Below are 21,576 nucleotides of genomic sequence, written 5' to 3'. Positions count from 1 at the left end.
TTTTTTACGATCTAGGCACAAAGTCTAAAGCGCAGGGCGCAAAAGCATTAAGAACGTGTGCAAATTAACTTTTCTTTAAATTAATGTTCTAACAGGGTTTCTCTCTCTCTTAATGAGTGATGGGTGTGTTTTGAGAATAAACCAATCAGTCTTATCTCACATTTCCTTTAAGAGTCAGTTGTGTCGCGTCATGGCACGAGTCTTATGTTGCAGGGGGTATATTTTGTCAATAGCTAAAAAATGCTTTTCATTGGTCAAAATTATTAATTTTCCTTGTACGCCAAAATTGATAAGACTCTTACAAGGATAGTTCACCAAAAAATTGTTATTAATTTAGCAGAATGCTGGTAGCTAAGAATGCTGTCAATGAGGTAAGCAATAATCTTGTTTTTGCTTCAAAATAAGATTGTTTTGCTTACTTCACTGGCAGATTAGTTTGCTTGTTTTAAGAAAAAACTCAATTTAACTTTATTTCAACATTATTTCGGAAAAAAAAGACAATATTTTTTACTTGTCTAGAAAATGCTTCTAGATTAAAGAATGTTTCAATATTTACACTAGAAACAAGACAAAAACTCTAAGCAAGAAAAGCTTTTTTTTTTTCTTTTTTGCAGTGTGCCTTGTACTGTTTAATAGACTTGTTTTTGTTATTTCCCTCTCATGACGTCTGAACAGACAGTCTTGCAATCACAGTTTATTTCGGTGTTGAAAGATAATGTGGATAGACCAGTAAACAGCATACGCAGAATTGCTTGTTAAAGAAAACAAAACCTGTACACGGGAATCTTCCTCACTAGCAGAACAAGCGAAATTGAGTCACCGGGCTCTCAATATCAGATAAACAGCATTCGGACATCAGAGAAGCATAATTTACTGATGAACAACACTTCAATTCATTTGGCTTCGCTGGAGCTAAATTGTACTGTCGATGTGGTAAACAGTACATCCAAGTGGCTGGATAGAAATGTCAGAGACATTTAGATGCGAGCTGAGAATTAGGTATAGAGAACACAGCAGTGTCTCGTGTCATGTTGTGAATTATTTGCTCAATTCATTAGAGCTATTCTGGCTACATCGCATTTGTAAGAATAGCACTCAGCAAGGGCGGTTATGTGTGTGTTTGTGTGCGTGTGTGTGTCTCAGGCTCTTGATCTTGTCAGGCGCACAGCATAAAAATAACACCCTAAAAGGTGTTAAAAATGATGACAATAATCTTAGCCAGGCCGAATTTGTATTTAAACCTTTCCCATTTGCTAGAATGAAATGTGGTGATTTTGACCGAGGGACACATCGGGTCTCAGAGGAGTGTAAATAATGACATTTTTGAATGCGCTCCATCAAATAAAATGTCAAATCATGGCATTTCCGATGCACTTTCAAACTCAAAATTAAGCTTTGCTCTCTGCAACAGCTTGTAAGCAGGCTGTCTTTTATTTCTGCACTTGAAGACACGAATTATAAATGTTTCTAATAAGTAGTCATGGGAGGTTTTTAATCACATGGAAGCATCAATGTGCCTTGACTGACTACTTTAACCATTTAAATATGTTTCTGTTGCTAAATACAAGTGTAAATATAGTGTAAAGTTTCATCACTAATAGTCTAAGTTGACCACTTCCAGAGCTATTCAAAAACATTTGTTTTATTTGCATACATGTAAAGATTGTTGTTGAAGGTGCCATATAACGAAAATCTAGATATTCCTAGGCATAGGTATAATAAGACGTATAGCTGAGTAAGGCCGTACTCGCACTAGGGACAGTTGCCTCGAACCGGGCCAAAGCACGCTTGTCCCCCCTCCCGTCTCCCCCGACGGCCCGCACTCACACCACAATCGGGCCTCTGCACGCTTACGTCATCGCTGCTGCGCTGTTCAGTGAGAATCGCTATCACTCAGCACAGTGGGGATTTCTCTAGTTATTTCGTTTCAGTCGGTTTGATATGCAGTGACATGCAGTCAAATATTTTGCCAAACAGTCCTTAGGGATGCGGTGACACGCAGTCAGATATTTCGCCGAACAGATCACCCCATTTTGGCGCTCATAAACAGTCATAAAGCTCTCGTGCTGCAGGAATGAGGTTTGCTGAAGCCCAAGTGAACCACGCTCAGGCCCACCTCTTCCAACCGGGCCAGGGCCGGCCAAGTGAACCGTGCTTGAGCCCGATTCAGCGCACTCACACTTCTCAAACGGTCCGGAAAACAGGCCTGGGCATGGTACGGATGGCATAGTGTGAGTAGGCCCTAATAAGAGTTCAGTATATTGAAATGACATATCTTGAGCCTCAACACCATCGCCTCCTCATTTTCATGTAAATCCCGTGAGTGCAAAATCCAGTTGGAAAACAGTCCAATCAGAACAAAACTTTGACCATGACAATCCTCACCATATCATCTATATGAATGCCTCAGGCAGCTTTTAATTGGCCACAATGTTTACTCGTGAGATTACAACATTGATAATTTGTTTCCTTATTTTTTAAGTTTATCTAACATTATATCATACTTACTGTACTGGCTTGTCACCTATCCAAGTTTGGATTCATCATCAATGCCTCTGCCTTCATCTTACTCCAGACATACTCAATAATGTTTATGTCTGGTGACTGGGTTTTTCAATCCTGGAGCACCTTGACCTCCTTTGCTTTCAAAAACTTTGATGTGGAAGCTGAAGTACGAGAAGGACGGCTATCCTGCTGAAGAATTTGCCCTCTCCTCTGGTTTGTAATGTAATGAGCGGCACAAATGTCTTGATACCTCAGGTTGTAATGTTGCCATCCACTCTGCAGATCTGCTGCATGCCCCCATACTGACTGCAACCCCAAACCATGGTTTTTCCTTCACCAAACTTGACTGATTTCAAATAATCCACTAGAAGTTAAGTTATTGTTTGTTGTTCTTAAAACTGGGATCACTACAAATGACCACCTAGTTTCTTACTACTGACCTAACATAGGGTTGTTTTTGGGAGAAAGTGCGCCTAAACAAGATATTATTATATCACTGCATTATACCAAAGCAAATAGCAGATATATGATCAAAATTGCCCAACTTGCCATCAACATCCAGGGGAGATGATTGGATTTTCTAAACGGAGTGGCACAGTGGGGACCAAGAACCAATCAGAGGGAGAAAAGTCAGCTTTCTATATTTAATAGCCATATCAACCTATTACTGGACATGTCAAATTAAAAGATCTTCAGCAGAGCTCATCACTGTCAGGTCCAAAAGCAGTGGACCAATCAGAAGCTCGGAGGCAGGGCAACCATTGCAAGCTTCTGTTTGTAGTAGAAAGTTGGCATGTCAACTGTTTTAATTACCGTTATATTATAGTGGAGGAGGCACTCATAATGACTTTGTCCAGATATCCAGAGTTACACTGCAAAAAATGCTTTTCTTACTTAGATTTTTTGTCTTGTTTTGAGTTCAAATATCTAAAAATTCTCAAATCAAGAAGAATTTTCTAGACAAGCAAAACATATTGTCTTGTTTTAAGGAATAATATGCCAATATTAAGTGAGCTTATCCTTAAAACAAGCAAAATAATCTGCCAATGGGGTAAGCAAAATAATCTTGTTTTTCCTTTTGACATAAGATTAATTTGCTTACCCCATTGGCAGATTATTTTGCTTGTTTTAAGGATAAGCTCACTTAATATTGGCATATTATTCCTTAAAACAAGACAATATGTTTTGCTTGTCTAGAAAATTCTTCTTGATTTGAGAATTTTTAGATATTTGGACTTGAAAGAAGACAAAAAAATCTAGGTAAGAAAAGCATTTTTTTGCAGTGTATGCGGCATATCGTCAAGTGCTTATCATAACATAGGCCTACTGTTGTCCTATTTGTTAAGGGGTTCGTTATTGTCAATATTGTGTCTCGTGCTGTGCTTTTTAAAAACCCATTCCTGAATTCCTGATTCCCACACACATTCGTCAAACATTTAATGTTCTTTATGCCTATGTTAGATGTACATGACATCAATTTAGTTTGCATGCATAATAGGGATACAAAATAAAGTGTAAATTTGTCATTTTAAATTTTATCTTTCAGATGAAACTTTTATAAAACTTAAAATTTTTTCGTATATTATACTTTTTTTGTCTGTGTTTTGGTGAGCGTGGAAGTGGAAGTCAAATGGACATCAAAGTTTTGACATCAAATCGATTAGCATTAACGCCCGTGCACACCGAGATGTTTTTTGCTCACGTTTTCCATCAATGTTTAATGCCTTGTGACTAAATAATCGTACACACCAAATAGCAAAACCCTGTAAAAGCGGCATTTTTAAATAAACGACTCATGCTCGTTTTTTAGTTTTGATGTGCCGCATCAAAATCTTCTCCACCAATCAGGCTGGCACTTTTGTTCACGTGCACAGAGCTGCTGAAGTTTCAGTAAACAGCACTTGGAGGCTCTCAATCGCAAAACTGTTAATGCGAGCGCACAGAAGATGACCAGAGGCGATTTGAACGTGAAGCTGCCTACTACTCTGGTCAACAATAATCATTTCGTAATCGCTAGAGCTGCTGCTTGAACCATCCATAACAACTAGCGTGTCAACTTTGTCTGTGTTACAAGCGGGTGTCAGAGGCTTAAAGTTGTGTAGCGCCATCTAACGTCAAGGAGTGATTTTGCGTACTCTTTTGCTCGACGCCAGTGAAAATCGATTGAGTTTGAATCCGGAAAAAAGTCTTGAAAAATGCTGACGATAAAAGCAAACGGAAAGCGCCCCGGTGTGAACAAGCCTTGACATGTTTTCTGACGTAATGCTTAATGTCAAGTTGATGTAATTTTGCAGCTAAGGGTCTCTAATCTAAGCACCATGAAATGCACCATGAAAGTACAATGTCAAACTGCATATTCAAACAAAAAAGATGAAGCTTTGCTCTCTGCAACAGCTAGTAAGCAGACTGCCTTTTTATCCGCACTATAAGACAGAAATTATAAATGTTTAAGGGTCTCAGAGCAGGTCAGTTTGATTAATAGAGCCAGTTGAGGTGACTGCAGGGTTCTAATGTAACAATCGGACAGTCAAGGCCATATTGAGCAGATGGTAATGAATCATGAGCTTGCATGGGCTAAAACGCAAAGGCATGGTCATCAGGAGACTCTAGGGCTACAATTCATTTAGAAATAAAGACTAATGCTCAGAAATGAGATGTTTGACCACATGACTGCTGTAATACGTGAACTATTACATGTCGTTGAGGTCACTGCAAGGACATGCTGACTGGATTATTTCCACTTGGAGTCACTGGTGTGGTCATTTCCACTTTAATCCGACAGTTTCGTGTGTACAATAATGGATGCACCAGTGAGTCTGAGCAAAAGAGCATCAGTCAGCGCTCGGATCACAAGGCGGTCTCACCATGCTGAAAGCTCACGCTCTTTGTCTATTATATATGTGTTGCCTCTGAAATACTTTACTTGAGCAATGAAGCCCAAAAAAAGGGCCTGATATACAAATGCATCAAACTAAGTGCCTGTCAGGAATCCATATTTATATATTCCTTCAATAAATGTGTCCTTTAAGTAAACCAAAAATATTACGCCGGGGAGGGAGCGGCGGCAATCGCTGGCACAAACCATTAATTTCCTGTGAACGTGGCCCGCAACACGCTCAGAGGAGTGGGGTGACCTTTTCCACATTCAAGGTAAGTAGAGACGAGAGATACAGACAAATGAGACACTGGAGAGAATGGAAGAGAGGGAGAGAGACATATAGGAACAGATTGAAGTATGAACTTTCTAAAGTTTCTACACTTAAAGAAAGGGTTTAATATCTTTGTAACCCTGGGTTAAGCGATGTCTACCACCTATCAGCCTTTTATTTCACCTAGTATTAACCTCCTGTTAACTTACAGCTCAAAAAAATGACCCATGCACCATTTTAACAACAAAAAACTAAACCTAAACAAAGTTTATCTCGAAAATGTTTTATTAATTTTTTTCTAAATTGACCCCAACAATAAAAATAATACAATTAATTAATATTTTTTTTATGCTCATATTTTCATGATGGCCGTTCACATTTTAGAGTACACTGGTTGTTTTAGGGGTCAATTTTGACCCGCAAGCTATAAAACCAGTTTTACACCACTGGCACACACCATCACACAGACCCTGTATGTAATTTGTGTATATTGCAATATAATGTTTTAGCAATGTGCAGCACATATATGTCAACATCTCAAATTCAGATTCTTTAAAGGACCCAAGTAAATGTGCCACAACAACATGCAATAAGTAATACTATGAATATGTAACAAGTAATAATTACTTTTTTTTTTAGCTTGTTTGGCATGCTGTCCTGGGAGAGAGCCCTGAGCTCATAAGATCCTCAAGCCCGGGGCTCCCTCCCATTTGCAGGGCCAGAGGGGAGTTTGAGCTCAGGTAGATCTCAAGAACTCCCCTGCTGTTTGAAGCTATAGTGTGCGATTAGGCATTGCTCTTAAGAGATGACTACTTACTAGGAGCATGTCTATAGTGCCGATTTAGATTAGTCAATTAATTTAAGCTGTATGTTTTGGGATTGTGGGAGGAAACCGGGAGACCCAGTGTAAACGCGTAAGAACGTGTAAACTGCGCACAGAAACGTTGATTGGTCTGGTAAGTACGGTGGCCAGGAAGTGCAAAACAACATTACAAAGTGTGAAACAATTTTACAAAGCTTGAGACAAATTTACATTTTGAAAAACATTTGTATCTATCATCAGACACAATAACATAGGAAAAACAATTTTACCAAAGACGAAACTAATTTACATTTTAAAAAAATTACTTTTACAAGTCCCGAAACAAATTTACAATTACAGATTCCTTACGGAAAGGAATGTACCACTCAACAGAAGTGATGTGGAATGTACCATACTTTTACAGTCAAAAAAGTTTTGCCATTGACGTCCTTTTCATTTGTCATATTCATGACAGGAATAACATTTGAATACATTCAAATAAAAAGCAGTTGTTTTAAATAGTAATAATATTTCACAATATTCCTGTTTTACAGTATTTTGATGAATAAAAGCAGCCTTGAAAAGTGACTTCCTCCAAACACTGTAGCAAAAATCTAAGCCATTTCCTGGGTTATAAAGGGATCTGACAGTGTTAATTCTGAATAACAAATCGGAATGTGTGGAAAAATATCTGTAAAATGTTCCTTGTTAACAGAGAGAAATCTGAGAGTATTTAAAACACATAGTTTTTCAGAGTCTCCTGACAAAATCAAAATCTATTCATAACATTGGTAAATGTATAAAGCTTTTTACAGTATGAAAAGCTTTGAAACCTTGGAGTTTACACCTTTTTTAGCATTCCTACAGTAGGTTCACCAGTCAAAAACATGTTCAATGAATGCAATAATAAGCTATTTTAAATGCTGGATAGAATGATGGGACGCTATTCTTCTAAACCATTTAAACATTTAAACACTGAACATTAAAAGTGTAAAAGCATTAACACATTACACAGAAAATGTTGATTATATGTCTATAATGGGTAACATACTGTACATTGCCTTAATCACAATTGATTGTACAAAGTTGCTAGACTAATTGTACAAAACTGTACTCAACTAGAACATTGAGTGACATAAAAATAGGAGAATGATAAAAAAAAATATCTATATATATATATATATATATATATATATATATATATATATATATATATATATATATATATATATATATATATATATATATATATAAAGATATATTGTTTATTTTACTTTACCTTTTTAAACTAGAAGTGCTTAAGAAGGTGACAGGTGACACTCCAAACTAAACTAAACTGAACTAAACAAAGTCAAGATTTATTTATTTATTTATTCATTTATTTATTTATATATGTATATCTGACCTCCTTAAACCGGAAGTGTCTGCTCTTTTTCCCCTTTCATTGAGCATAATAAAATCTTTATTTTATAATTTTTTTGTTTCATTTCATTTTATTTATTGTTTATTTATTTATTTTGTGTGTTTTCGTTTTATTTTATTTAGTTAAGAAAATTAAGATTTATTTAATTACATTTTTATTTATTTATTGATTGATTTGTAGATATGACCTCCTTAAACTGAAAGAGTCTGCTTTTTTTTCCCTTTTACATTGATCATAATAAAAACCTAAAATTTATTTTATTTTTATTTATTTAAATTTTTTTTGTAAGTTTTCATTTTATTTTATTTTGCTTTTTTAATGCATTTTCTAGGGTTAATTTAATTTAATTTAACTGAAACTGGAAGTGTCTGCTCTTCCTCCCCCCTTTCGTTTATCATAATAAACTTATGATTTTTATTTTATATATATTTAATTAATTTAAACTAAACTTAATGTAAATAAAATTAAAATTGATTTTATATTCATTCATTTTCTTTTCGGCTTAATCCATTTATTAATTTGGTGTCGCCACAGCGGAATGAACCACCAACTTATCCAGCATATGTTTCACGCAGCCGATGCCTTTTCAGTTGCAACCCATCACTGGGAAACATCCATACACACTTATTCACACACATACACTACAGTCAATTTAGCTTACCCAATTCACCTATAGAGCGTGTCTTTGGACTTGTGGGGAAAACCAGAGCACCTGAAAGACGAACACGTGGAGAACACTGAAATGGCAACTGAACCAGCAACCTTCTTGCTGTGAGGTGATTGTGCTACCCACTGCACCACCGTGATGCTCTTTGTCATTTTTTCTTTTCTTGTTTTGGAGTGTGACTTCTTTTTTCCCCACTTTTAACATAAAAAACTTAAGATTATTTTGTTTTGTATTGTTTTCAGTGATCTCCTTAAACTGGAATTGTCCACTCTTTTTTTTTTTTACCCCTTTAGTTTGTCATAATAAAAACATACAATTTTTATTTATTTATTTATTTATTTTTGTGTTTTGTTTTGGTTTATAGTGTAACTTCCTTAAACTGCAACTGTGCATTCTTTTTTTCTTCCTTTCATTGACCATAATAAAAAACATTTATTTTATTTTATTTTTAAGATGTGTCTTCCTTAAACTGCAAGTGTCTTTGATAATTTAAAATGCAGCAGGCTTGTTAGGAAAGAAGCTGATTTGGCATTGTTAGGATGGACATCCACTCTTTTCCCCCCTTTCGTTGATCATAATAAAATTAAGGTCTCCATCTAGTTTGACACATGAATAAAAGCACATACATTTGCATTAACATTTCTCTGCCAAACTGGAGTCAGATCTGCATAAGTTGTTGAATATGAACATGAATATTAATGATATATGTAACCATCCATCATTTAATAAAAAGTACTCTAAAAGCACACCTTTGGACTAATGGAAACTCACATGATGGAACAGGTGTGTGCTTCTCATTACTCCAAAGTCCATTTAGATTTTTGGTCCTGTCACAAAATTAATAGCTTATATTAATATTTGCAGAAACTATTTTGTACAATGAGAGAGACATATGATTTTTTATAAAAGTGTGTGGATATATTGACTGTAAATTATGCAGTAAATATATCTAAATCAACTAAATGTCACATTTGTTGAGATCTTTTTAGTTAAGGTGAACAATAATATAAAAAAAAAAAACTTTAAAAATCACTAAACATTACTAATGACAGATGTCAATCGGTCGATCAATCAATCATTTAAAATTACATTTTGTGTGATCAAATAGTAAAGTTTAAAGTTTTACATAAATTAATATTTATAAATAAATCATTTAAAAGTTTACATTTTAACAATTTCCAAGTCATTTTTACATAAAGTGCATTTTCATCAAACCTATTGAATATGCAAATCATCCATAATGACATCCATAATTCTTTGGTATTTATGAATAATTTTGAACTACAGTATATAATAAGATATTATACAGGTGTTACTAAAAAAAAAAAACCCATCTTTCAACTTTACCTGGAGAAAACCCACATGAACACGGGAAGAACAAGGAAACTCCACACAGAAATGCCAACTGACCCAGAATCTAATAATTTTGAGCTATAAAACAAGACATTATACAGGTGTTATTAATAAAAAAAAATCCATCTTTCAACTTGAAGTACCAGAATATTAGATGTTTTTTTTTTTTTTTTTTTTTTTTATGGGCAGGTAATGAAGCTTAAATGCATAATGAATGCATTTGCATAACTAAATAACAGCTGCATAGCATTATCAGCTTATTGTTTCTAATGCTTTTAATAAAAATCTGGAATATCAAATACAGTGAACCACATGTGAGTGGCTACTAATGTCTTGATGACTGAACCATTGAATGATTAACGTTAAATAGGTGATGATTAATTATTAAATAATGATTAATTAATGCTTCCTGGTTCAACAATGGAAAATAAATAAATAAATAAATAAATAAATAAATAAATAAATAAATAAATAATTAAATGTATAAATAAATAAAAATAAATAAATAATTAAATGAATGAATAAAGAAATATATGTATAAGTGTATAAATTAAAAAATATATATATTAAAAAAAATATTAAATGAATCAATGAATAATTAAATAAATTAATAAATGAATGAATGAATGATTGTCGTAATCCTTTTTTTAACTCTATGAAAAAAAAATCAAGGAATAAATTTAAAAAATTCATACATTTCACAGTGATTAACATAATTATTTTTCTTAATTTAATTATTATTTTATTCAATAGTGTGTATTTATATATTTTATTCCCTGACACGGATAATATTTTTTAAGCTTCCATAATTTAAAGACAATTGATGGCTGACACCATTACAAACTATCAGACAATAAATGCATTCTGCATTTAATAGGCGCACAGTAAATCAAATTATCTGTATTTTGTTTTATGCATTATTTATTGGCATCAATTACATAAAGCTTAATCTTTTAACAACTTTCAACAAGTTTGAAGTTAAACTTAAAACCCTTAAGAAATGCATTGTGATTTTTCTTATAATAAATGTCACATTTAGCTTTAGGCTGATTGAAGCAAGATAATGTTTCTCTGTCATTGTTTTTCATGTTTATTTGGTGAGGGGAAATTAGTTCTTATTTCACAGCAGATTTATCCTATTTAAATTAATCATAAGATATGTATTCATTTTTTGCTTAATATGTGCATAATTCGATTTGTAAACAGATTATAAAATCAGCATGAAAGTATTAAAGAATAAAAGTAAACTAATGCATTCTTCTAATTGTTTTATTTTCGATGCGGTATTGAGAATCACAGCTTTAAAATTATTAGAATAAACAAGATACATCTAATAGAAATAATAACAAATACTGTAGAATTCCCAAGCCACACACTCTACCTGCAGCAAAAGCTAATTGTTTTGTTTGTTTAGCTATGCTATAGCCGTGTTTGGTTATATATAACATTAGTTGTGTTTGATTTATACAGCAGTTGTATTTGTTTACAGTAGTTATTTTGTTTACAGTAATAGTGTTTATACAGTAGCTGTGTTTTTTATATTTAGTAACTTTGTTTACATTAGCTGTATTTTGCTTATACAGTATCTGTATTTGTTTACAGTAGCTGCGTTTTATTTATACTGTAGCTCTCAGTTTACAATAGCTGTGTTTGCTTTACATAGTAGCTGTGTTTGTTTACAGTAACTGTGATTTATTTACAATACAGTTGTGTTATGTTTAAATTTGCTGTTTTATTTAAACAGTAGCTGTGTTTATATAGTATCTAAGTTTATTTACAGTAGCTCTGTTGTATTTATATATTACCTGTGTTTTGTTTACATTATATGTGTTTGTTTACAGTAGCTGTGAATATATAGTAGATGTGTTTTGTTTACAGTAACCATTTTATATTTGCAGTTTTGTTTACAGTAACAGTTTTATATATAGTAGCCGTGTTTTGTTTAAAGTAACTGTGTTTGTTTACAGTAACTTTTGTTTACATTAGCTGTTTTATTTAAACAGTAGCTGTGTTTTGTTTATATAGTAGCTAAGTTTGTTTACAGTAGCTGTGTTGTATTTATATAGAAGCTGTGTTTTGTTTATATTAGATGTGTTTGTTTTACAATAGCCGTGTTTAATTTATACAGTAGATATGTTCCGTTTACAGTAACTGTGTTTGTTTACAGTAACTGTGTTTTGTTTACATTAGCTGTTTTATTTAAACAGTAACTGTGTTTTGTTTATATAGTAGCTAAGTTTGTTTACAGTAGCTGTGTTGTATTTATTTAGTAGCTGTATTTTGTTTACATAAGATGTGTTTTGTTTACAGTAGCCGTGTTTAATTTATACAATATATATGTTTTGTTTACAGTAACTGTGTTTTATCTATGATTTGTTTTTGTTTACAGTAACTGTGTTTGTTTTACATAGTGGCTGTGTTTGTTTACAGTAACTGTGTTTTGTTTACATTAACTGTTTTATTTAAACAGTTTCAGTGTTTTGTTTATATAATAGCTAAGTTTGTTTACAGTAGCTGTGTTGTATTTATTTAGTAGCTGTATTTTGTTTACATAAGATGTGTTTGTTTACAGTAGCCGTGTTTAATTTATACAATAAATATATTTTGTTTACAGTAAATGGGTTTTATCTATGCTTTGTTTTTGTTTACAGTAACTGTGTTTTACATAGTGGCTGTGTTTGTTTACAGTAACTGTGTTTTGTTTACATTAACTGTTTTATTTAAACAGTATCTGTGTTTTGTTTATATTGAAGCTAAGTTTGTTTACAGTAGCTGTTTTGTATTTATTAAGTAGCTGTGTTTTGTTTATATTACATGTGCTTGTTTACAGTAACTGTGTTTGGTTTACATTAACTGTTTTATTTAAACAGTATCTGTTTTATCTAGCCATGTTTTGTTTACAGTAGATGTGTTTTATGTATAAAGTAGCTGTGTTTTGTTTACAGTAACCTTTTTTATTTACAGTAGCTGTATTTTATCTATTTAGGACCTGTTTTGTTTACAGTAGGTATGTTTGTTTACAGCAGCTGTGTTTTATGTAAAGTACATGTGTTTTGTTAACAGTAAATGTGTTTGTTTACAGTTGCTCTGTTATGTTTACAGCAACTGTGTTTTATTTACACAGTGTATGTTTTGTGTTTACAGTGGCATTTTGTTTACAGTAACTGCTTTATTTATACAGTAACTTTTTTTTTTAAACAGTAGCTGTTTTGTTTACAGTAGCTGTTTGTTTTATATGGTAGCTGTTTGTTTACATTTGCTGTGTTTGTTTGCTGTAGCTTTGTTTGTATTATACAGTGGCAGTGTTTGTTTACGGTAACTGTTTTCTGTATATAGTAGCTGCGTTAGGTTTACAGTAACTGTGTTTTACTTATACAGTAGTTGTCCTTTCTTTAAACAGTAGCTTTTAGTAAGTTACCAAGAAATAATAGCAAATCATTTTCAAGCCCTGCACTGTGCCTTCAGCTAAAGCGCTTTTTTTTCTTTCTTTTTTCTACAGATGTATCTGTGAAGGTCTAGTTTAGTTTAGTTTATTTGTTTACAGGGTCAATGCACATTAATAAACATTACTGTAAAATGTGCCAGAATTAGCCAAGAATGGCTATTTTTCATCCGTAGACCCTTTACAGAATGTTAAAAAGTCACACCTAAAATAGAAGCACAACATTAAACATTAAATACACTTTCATAAGGTCTGCTGTGGGTCATTCCTGCTCTGCTGCAGTGCATCCTTTACCAACTAAATGTCTGCCTGCATACTGTCATGTGAGAAGTGCATTTCATGTATGTTTGGTTAACTATATCAAATAACTTCTGAAAGGCACTGCAATTACAGCATTGACTACATTCAGAGTCTGCCTTAATTGGGTCTGGGTGTATTGACCGTCGTCCCCTTGCTCTCCCCTCTACCGCGGTCGATGCCGAGCTCACGGTCAAACACCCGGTCGCCTCTCTAAATCCACATCTCAGCCTCATGGGTCAAACACACGGCTGCGTTTCATCTCACAGTCAGAAGATAAAGACTTGGGAACACGAGTGCAAAGACACACACTTATAAGTCACTCTCATTGGGTTTACTGGAGTCTAATTTCTATACAGTAGCTGTGTTTGTTTACAGTAGCTGTGTTATATTTATACAGTAGCTGTGTTTGTTTACAGTAGCCGTGTTTTATTTATACAGTAGCTGTGTTATATTTATACAGTAGCTGTGTTATATTTATATAGTAGCTGTATTTATTTACAATAGCTGTATTTTCTTTACACAGTAGCTGTGTTTGTTTACAATAACCATGTGTTATTTAAACAGAAGCTGTGTTTTCTTTATACAGTAGCTGTTTGTTTACAATAGCCATGTTTTATTTAAACAGTAGCTGTGTTTTCTTTAAACAGGACCTGTCTGTTTACAGTAGCTGTTTTCTTTATACAATGTATTGCTAGTTTACAGTAGCTGTGTTTTTTACAGTAGCTGTGTTTTATATATATAATTACTGTGTCTGTTTACAGTATCAGTGTTTTCTTTATACAATAGCTGTGTTTTATGTATACAGTGGCTGTGTTTGTTTACAGTAGCCATGTTTTAAAGATTAGCTGTGTTTCCTTTATACAGTAGCTGTGTTTGTTTGCAGTAGCTGTGTTTTATATATACAACTACTGTGTCTGTTTACAGTATCAGTGTTTTCTTTATACAATAGCTGTGTTTTATGTAAACACTAGCTGTGTTTATTTACAGTTGCTGTGTTTGTTCACAGTAGCCATGTTTTAATTAAAGGGTAGCTGTGTTTTCTTTATACAGTAGCTGTGTTTGTTTGCAATAGCTGTGTTTTCTTTATACAGTAGCTGTGTTTGTTTGCAATAGCTGTGTTTGCTTTATTCAGTAGCTGTGTTTGTGTAAAGTAGCTCTTTTGTTTAGGGTAGTTGTGCTTTCCTTACACAGTAGCTGTGGTTTATGTAGGGTATCTGTGTTTTTATTTATACAGTAGCTGTGTCTTGTTTAAAAAGTAACTGTGTTTTGTTTATACAGTAGCAGTGTTCATACAGTAAATGTATTTGCCTAGTGGCTGTGTTTCTTAACAATAGCCTTGTTTTATTTAAACAGCAGCTGTGTTTTCTTTATACAGTATCTACTTTCTTTATCTAATTATTGTGTGTGTTTAGAGTATCAGTGTTTTCCTTATACAATACATGGGTTTGTTTTATATGGTAGCTGTTTTGTTTACAGTAACTGTTTGTGTAAAGTAGCTCTAGTTGTGTTTTCTATATACAATACATGTGTTTGTTTATAGTAGCTGTGTTTGTGTACAATAGCTGTTTTGTTTACAATAGCTGTGTTATTCTTATACAGTAGGTGTGTTTGTTTACATTAGCTGTGTTGTCCTTATACAATAGATGTGTTTGTTTACAGTAGCTGTGTTTTCTTTACACAATAGATGTGTTTGTTTACAGTAGCTGTGCTGTCTTTATACAATAGATGTGTTTGCTTACAGTAGCTGTGTTGTCTTTATACAATAGATGTGTTAGTTTACAGTAGCTGTATTTTTTTACACAATAGATGTGTTTGTTTACATTAGCTGTTATTCTTACACAGTAGCTGTGTTTGTTTACAGTAGCTGTGTTTTTTTACACAATAGATGTGTTTGTTTACATTAGCTGTTATTCTTACACAGTAGCTGTGTTTGTTTACAGTAGCTGTGTTTTTTTACACAATAGATGTGTTTGTTTACAGTAGCTGTGTTTTCTTTACACAATAGATGTGTTTGTTTACAGTAGCTGTGTTTTCTTTATACAATAGATGTGTTTGTTTATAGCAGCTGTGTTTTCTTTATACAATAGATGTGTTTGTTTACAGTAGCTGTGCTGTCTTTATACAATAGATGTGTTTGCTTACAGTAGCTGTGTTGTCTTTATACAATAGATGTGTTAGTTTACAGTAGCTGTATTTTTTTACACAACAGATGTGTTTGTTTACATTAGCTGTTATTCTTACACAGTAGCTGTGTTTGTTTACAGTAGCTGTGTTTTTTTACACAATAGATGTGTTTGTTTACAGTAGCTGTGTTTTTTTACACAATAGATGTGTTTGTTTACAGTAGCTGTGCTGTCTTTATACAATAGATGTGTTTGCTTACAGTAGCTGTGTTGTCTTTATACAATAGATGTGTTAGTTTACAGTAGCTGTGTTTTTTACACAATAGATGTGTTTGTTTACAGTAGCTGTGCTGTCTTTATACAATAGATGTGTTTGCTTACAGTAGCTGTGTTGTCTTTATACAATAGATGTGTTTGTTTACAGTACCTGTGTTTTTTTACACAATAGATGTGTTTGTTTACAGTAGCTGTGTTTTCTTTACACAATAGATGTGTTAGTTTACAGTAGCAGTGTTTTCTTTACACAATAGATGTTTGTTTACAGTAGCTGTGTTTTCTTTACACAATAGATGTTTGTTTACAGTAGCTGTGTTTTCTTTACACAATAGATGTTTGTTTACAGTAGCTGTGTTTTCTTTATACAATAGACGTGTCAGTTTACAGTAGTTGTGTTTTCTTTAAACCTGTGTTTGTATACAGTAGCAGTAGAGTATCTGTGTTTTGTTTATATAGCAGCTGTGTTTGTGTACAGTATCTGTGTTTTCTTTTATACGTTAGCTCTTCTTGTTTACAGTAGCTGTGTTTTCTTTAAACATTACCTGTGTTTCTGTACAGTAGCAGTTTTTGTGTAGAGTATCTGTGTTTTGTTTATATAGTAGCTGTGTTTGTGTACAGTATCTGTGTTTTCTTTTATACGGTAGCTCTTCTTGTTTACATTAGCTGTGTTTGTTCACAGTAGCTGTGTTTTGTTTACAATCGCTGAGTTCTTATACGGTAACTATGTTTGTTTACAGTAGCTGTGGTTTCTTTATTTAGCAGATGTGTTTGTTAACAGTATCTGTGTTTTCTTTAAACAGTACTTGTGTTTGTGTGCAGTATCTGTGTTTTATTTTATAGAGTAGCTGTGTTTTGTTTATACAGTAGCTGTTTTCTTTACACAGTAGCTGTGTTTGTTTACAGTAGCTGCGTTTTCTTTATACAGTACCTGTGTTTGTGTACAGTATTTGTGTTTTGCTTACAACAGCTGTGTTTTTGTACAGTAGCTGTGTTTTCTTTATAAAGTAGCTGTGTTTTGACAGTAGCTGTTTTATCTATAAAGTAACTGCTTTTCATGATGTTTCGATAGCTGTTTTTGTTTACAGTAGCTATGTTTTCCTTATTCAATTACTTTGTTTTGTTTACAGTAGCTGTGTTTCGTTAAGAGCAGCAGTGTTTTATTTATACAGTAGCCATGTTTTGTTTATACAGTACTGGTATTTTGTTTACAGTAATTATGTTTTATTTGTAGAGTGGCTGTGTTTTCAATATACAGTAGGTGTGTTTGTTAATAGTAGCTGTGTGTTATTTCTACAGTAGCTGTCTTTGTTTATAGTAGCTGTTTTGTTTATAGTATCTGTTTTTTCTTATACGGTAGCTGTGTTTGTTTAAAATAGCTGTATTTGTGTACATTAGCTGTTTTTTGTTTACAAAAGCCGTGTTTTTTACACAGCTATGTACACAGTAGCAATGTTTTATTTATACAATAGCTGTGTTTTGTTTATACAATTTATACAGTAACTGTTTTGTTTTCAGGCTTTGCATTTCTTCAACAATAAATATGTAGTTTTAATATATGCTTTCTTTCTGACTTTGGGAACATTGTGAAAGAGGACAGACAGTATAATGAGTTAAAGAAAAATAAAACTAATTGTTTTTATCATTAATTTCACTATACTGTACATGCCTGTGTGTGTAATGCATACATTTAAGTTTCGTGTTCAATAGACTGAAACAGTTTGAATCGTTTATTTACAACGACAATTGAAATTAATTAATAGAAATATTTCTTTCATTCATATTTTAATTCAAAATGCTTTCCATTGTTTGGACAGGATGACAATTGTTTTCCCCTCTTGCTTTATAAACATTATAAACAAATACCACAAATAAAGAAAATGTCAGAAAATAAAGGTTTAAAGAGACCTGGAGGGAGATGCAAATGAGCAATTGGAGAATAATTCATGGGATATTATAGTAGTAGTACCCAGATTACAACACGGTTGCATGGACTGTTGTTGTTTTACAAGAAAAGGCAATGAAACACAAGCTTGAAGCCATAATGCATTATAAACCACACAGCAGAATATTTAAAAAAAACATTCCAGAAACCCGTTTCCCTGTCAAGGATGCACATTTCCTTGCGTAAATATAAAAATGTTGTTATAGGTGTAGATATCATGTAATCTGGATTCATTGATGCCTTTATGTGCTAGAAAGTTGATGTTTATTCTTCAATGTACTGTATCTCTTTGTGTGCTGCCAGGTGTGTGTAATATCACACATCTCGGTGAAATCACAGTCTGTTTTCAAGCTCTGTAGCACTTTGCATGGTAAAAATCTGTCCTTTTTTATTTGAATGAATCATATTATTAGATGTCTGTTTAAATTATGTTTGCAACTAGGATTGTTTAATAATTATTACACACAATCATATTTTAATTATTGTATTAACAGTGCGTCAGCTGAAATAATTGGATATTTCCCTCAGTTTGAAAAGTTCAAAGAGTATTACTATATGACCATTAGCATTAAATATTGTATGATATATATATATATATATATATATATATATATATATATATATATATATATATATATATATATATATATATATATATTCGGCTTAGTACCTTTATTAATCCCGGGCCACCACAGCGGAATAAACCACCAACTTATCCAGCATATGTTTTACGAAGCGGATGCCCTTCCAGCCGCAACCCAACACTGGGAAACACTCATACACACTCTTTCACACACACTATGGCCAAATTAGCTTACTCAATTCACCAACCCAAGCTCATTGTGGAAACGTAGTCCCGCGGACATTTCTGGAGACCGCGGAATACATCCCGGCGGGTACGTACGGCTGCAGTTTTTGTTTTTGCGAATTCGCGAGAGGCCGCTGTTGTGCACTCTTTCACATCTTAAACGCCTCTCGCGAGTGCAGTTCGGCCGGATGATTGACTGCGGGACCGGCCAATCGGCTGACCCGCCCTCCTCCTTCCCTGAACCCAACCAATTTTACCGATTGACCCACCCGCCCACTCGCTTCCCTAAACCCGAGCAACAGTTTACAAAACTGTCCAAAAACAGAAAAACGTTTTCGAATTTCACCGCGTTCTCACCCTGTTAACGAAATTCGTTCACTTAATTTTTGGGATTCTGTTTTTGTCTTACCTGATTGCTGGAACTGCTCTTCCCCGGACTCGAAACCGATCGCCGTGGTCAACTCCTCTCTGCATCTTGAGCCTGCCGACGTACACGGTGAGCTGAGTGGACAAACGGGTTGCAGCGGGGAAGCCCTCCACAAGCAGGTAAGCGGTCGGCCGGCAAGCGCGAAAGGGAACAGCGTCACACCGCCCCGCAGCGTTCCCTTGAAAAAAATAAATGCAGCCGTATGTACCTCACGGGACGTATTCCGCTGTCTCCAGAAACGTCCGTGGGACTACGTTTTCAGAATGAGCTTGGGTTGCAATTAACCTATAGCGCATGTGTTTGGACTGTGGGGGAAACTGGAGCACTCGATGGAAACCCACACGAATACGAGGAGAACATGCAACCTCCACACAGAAATGCCAACTGACCCAGCCAGGCTGGAACCAGTGACCTTGCTGTGAGGCAATCGTGCTACTCATTGAGCCACCGTGACGCCCAAATGTAGAATATATCTTATGTAAAAATGTAAAAGTATCATTAATGTTTTATTAATTGGCCACCCTTTGTCTCATTCATCGTTTACGTCGTTTAACGTACTGCATGATGAAAATCAGAAGCATTATTAAATAAGCCTAATATTCTTGCAGCATCAAATGCAGGCTCTAGTTACGCATCCTTAATTCTAATGCAATGAAACATCATTTTTATTTGGTACAAACAAGGCCAGATAAATCAATTATACATGCATATCATGTCTCGCATCCACACAAGCAGCCTTGGCAGCCACTTGATAAACCCAGATGAATATAGGAATTATGTGAAAGTCTTTGCTGTCCGTGTGCTCATTTAATACTGTTCAAACCGCAGTTGCAGACGCTCTTTCATGTTTCTGTTTTAATTTGGACATCACATCTGAGGCTTCTCTGTCCTTGAAAAACAAAATGGAGCTCTTTTAACCTCTTATGCTCTGGGGCGGATCTTGTAGAAACCCTACATGTATAAACTGGAGGAAATTTGTTGCTTTTTTTGTAATGACCTTACTCTTAAAGTACGAGCATGTGTCTTTTTGGCTTGAGACTTCCGGTCTCATTCATTTCCATTGATTTTTAGACTGAGGCCAGCTTCCACCACGGTGACTGAAGCTCTGCACAAGACTTTTGGCCAGCGGAGAAATTAAAATGGTCGTGCCCAACTGAGTCTGGTTCTCTCAAGGTTTTTTTCTTCACTCCTATCAGGTGAAGTTTTTTTTCCCTCTCCGCTGTCGCCACTGGCTCGCATGGTTCAGGATTGGTAGAGCTATGCATCGATGAATTTGCTCTTCAGAGTTTGAACTTTCAGTAATGATTTTAAATCACACTGAACTGAGCTAAACTGAACTGAACTGAACTTAAACACTAAAAACTGAACTACACTGTTCCAGTTACTATGACCATTTATGTGAAGCTGCTTTGACACAATCTACATTGTACAAGCGCTATACAAATAAAGCTGAATTGAATTGAATTTTTAGACAGTAAAAACAGCTTGTTATGCTGCGTAATGTTCATTCATTCAGTTTTCTTCAGCTTAGTCTCTATTTCAGAGGTCACCACAGTGGAATGAACCTCCAACTATTTCAGCATATGTTTTACCCAGCTCCAACCTAATGCTGAAAAACACCCATACACACTCATTCACACACAGACACTCATACACTATGGGTAATTTAGTTTATTCAATTCACCTATAGCGCATGTCTTTGGACTTTGGGGGAATCCGGAGCACCCGGAGGAAACCCATGCAAACATGGGTAGAACATGCAACCTCCACACAGAAACGCCAACTGGCCCAGCTGAGATTCGAACTAGTGAACTTCTTGCTGTTAGGTGACAGTGCTAACCACTGAGCCACCGTGCCACCCCCTGCTTGATGTTGCAAACTGACATTTTAGTATTACATTATTCAAGTTTCTGGTTGGGATCCCAGAAACCCACCTGGGACGTGGGACCATCTTTCTGCAGGGGGAGCCGTAAGGGGCCAGTGCAACATGTGGTGGTCAAAGGTTGGGACCATGACAACCTGATCATCTGGTACAAAAACTGGCTCTTGAGACATGGAATGTCACCTCATTGGTAGAGAAGGAGTCCGAGCTTGTGCGAGAAGTGGAACAGTACCGACTAAAGATCAGGCTCACCTACACACACAATCTACATTCCTACTCTTACCTATACTCAAAAGCTGGATCATGACCAAAAGAACAAGATCTTGGATAAAAGCAACTGAAATGAGTTTCCTCTACAAGGTGGCAGGGCACAATCTTATAGATAGGGTGAGGAGCTCTGTCACCTGGGAGGATCTTTTAGTAGAGTTCCTGCTTCTCCACATTGAGAGAAGTCAGCTGAGGTGGCTCAGGCATCTG

General features: G+C 34.6%; 2 long non-coding RNA genes across 3 annotated transcripts in view; one reads left to right on the top strand and one right to left on the bottom strand.

Moving 5' to 3' along the window:
• The window catches only part of LOC137495558 (uncharacterized), a 320,840-nt gene that overhangs the window by 31,304 nt on the left and 267,960 nt on the right, over window positions 1-21,576 (bottom strand). The window lies entirely within an intron of this gene.
• LOC141385710 (uncharacterized) lies at window positions 12,884-16,444 on the top strand. Of its 2 annotated transcripts, none has more exons than XR_012406581.1 (3): window positions 12,884-13,412; window positions 13,592-15,368; window positions 15,563-16,444. It is a non-coding gene; the product is annotated as an uncharacterized lncRNA (long non-coding RNA). The 2 variants fall into 2 exon arrangements; XR_012406580.1 differs by having other exon boundaries at window positions 13,592-15,409; window positions 15,563-15,831.

This window comes from Danio rerio, chromosome 5 (genome assembly GCF_049306965.1).
Source record: "Danio rerio strain Tuebingen ecotype United States chromosome 5, GRCz12tu, whole genome shotgun sequence".
NCBI lineage: Eukaryota > Metazoa > Chordata > Actinopteri > Cypriniformes > Danionidae > Danio > Danio rerio.
Note: the sequence above shows the minus strand (reverse complement) of the source record. Positions and strands in the feature narration are given on the sequence as shown.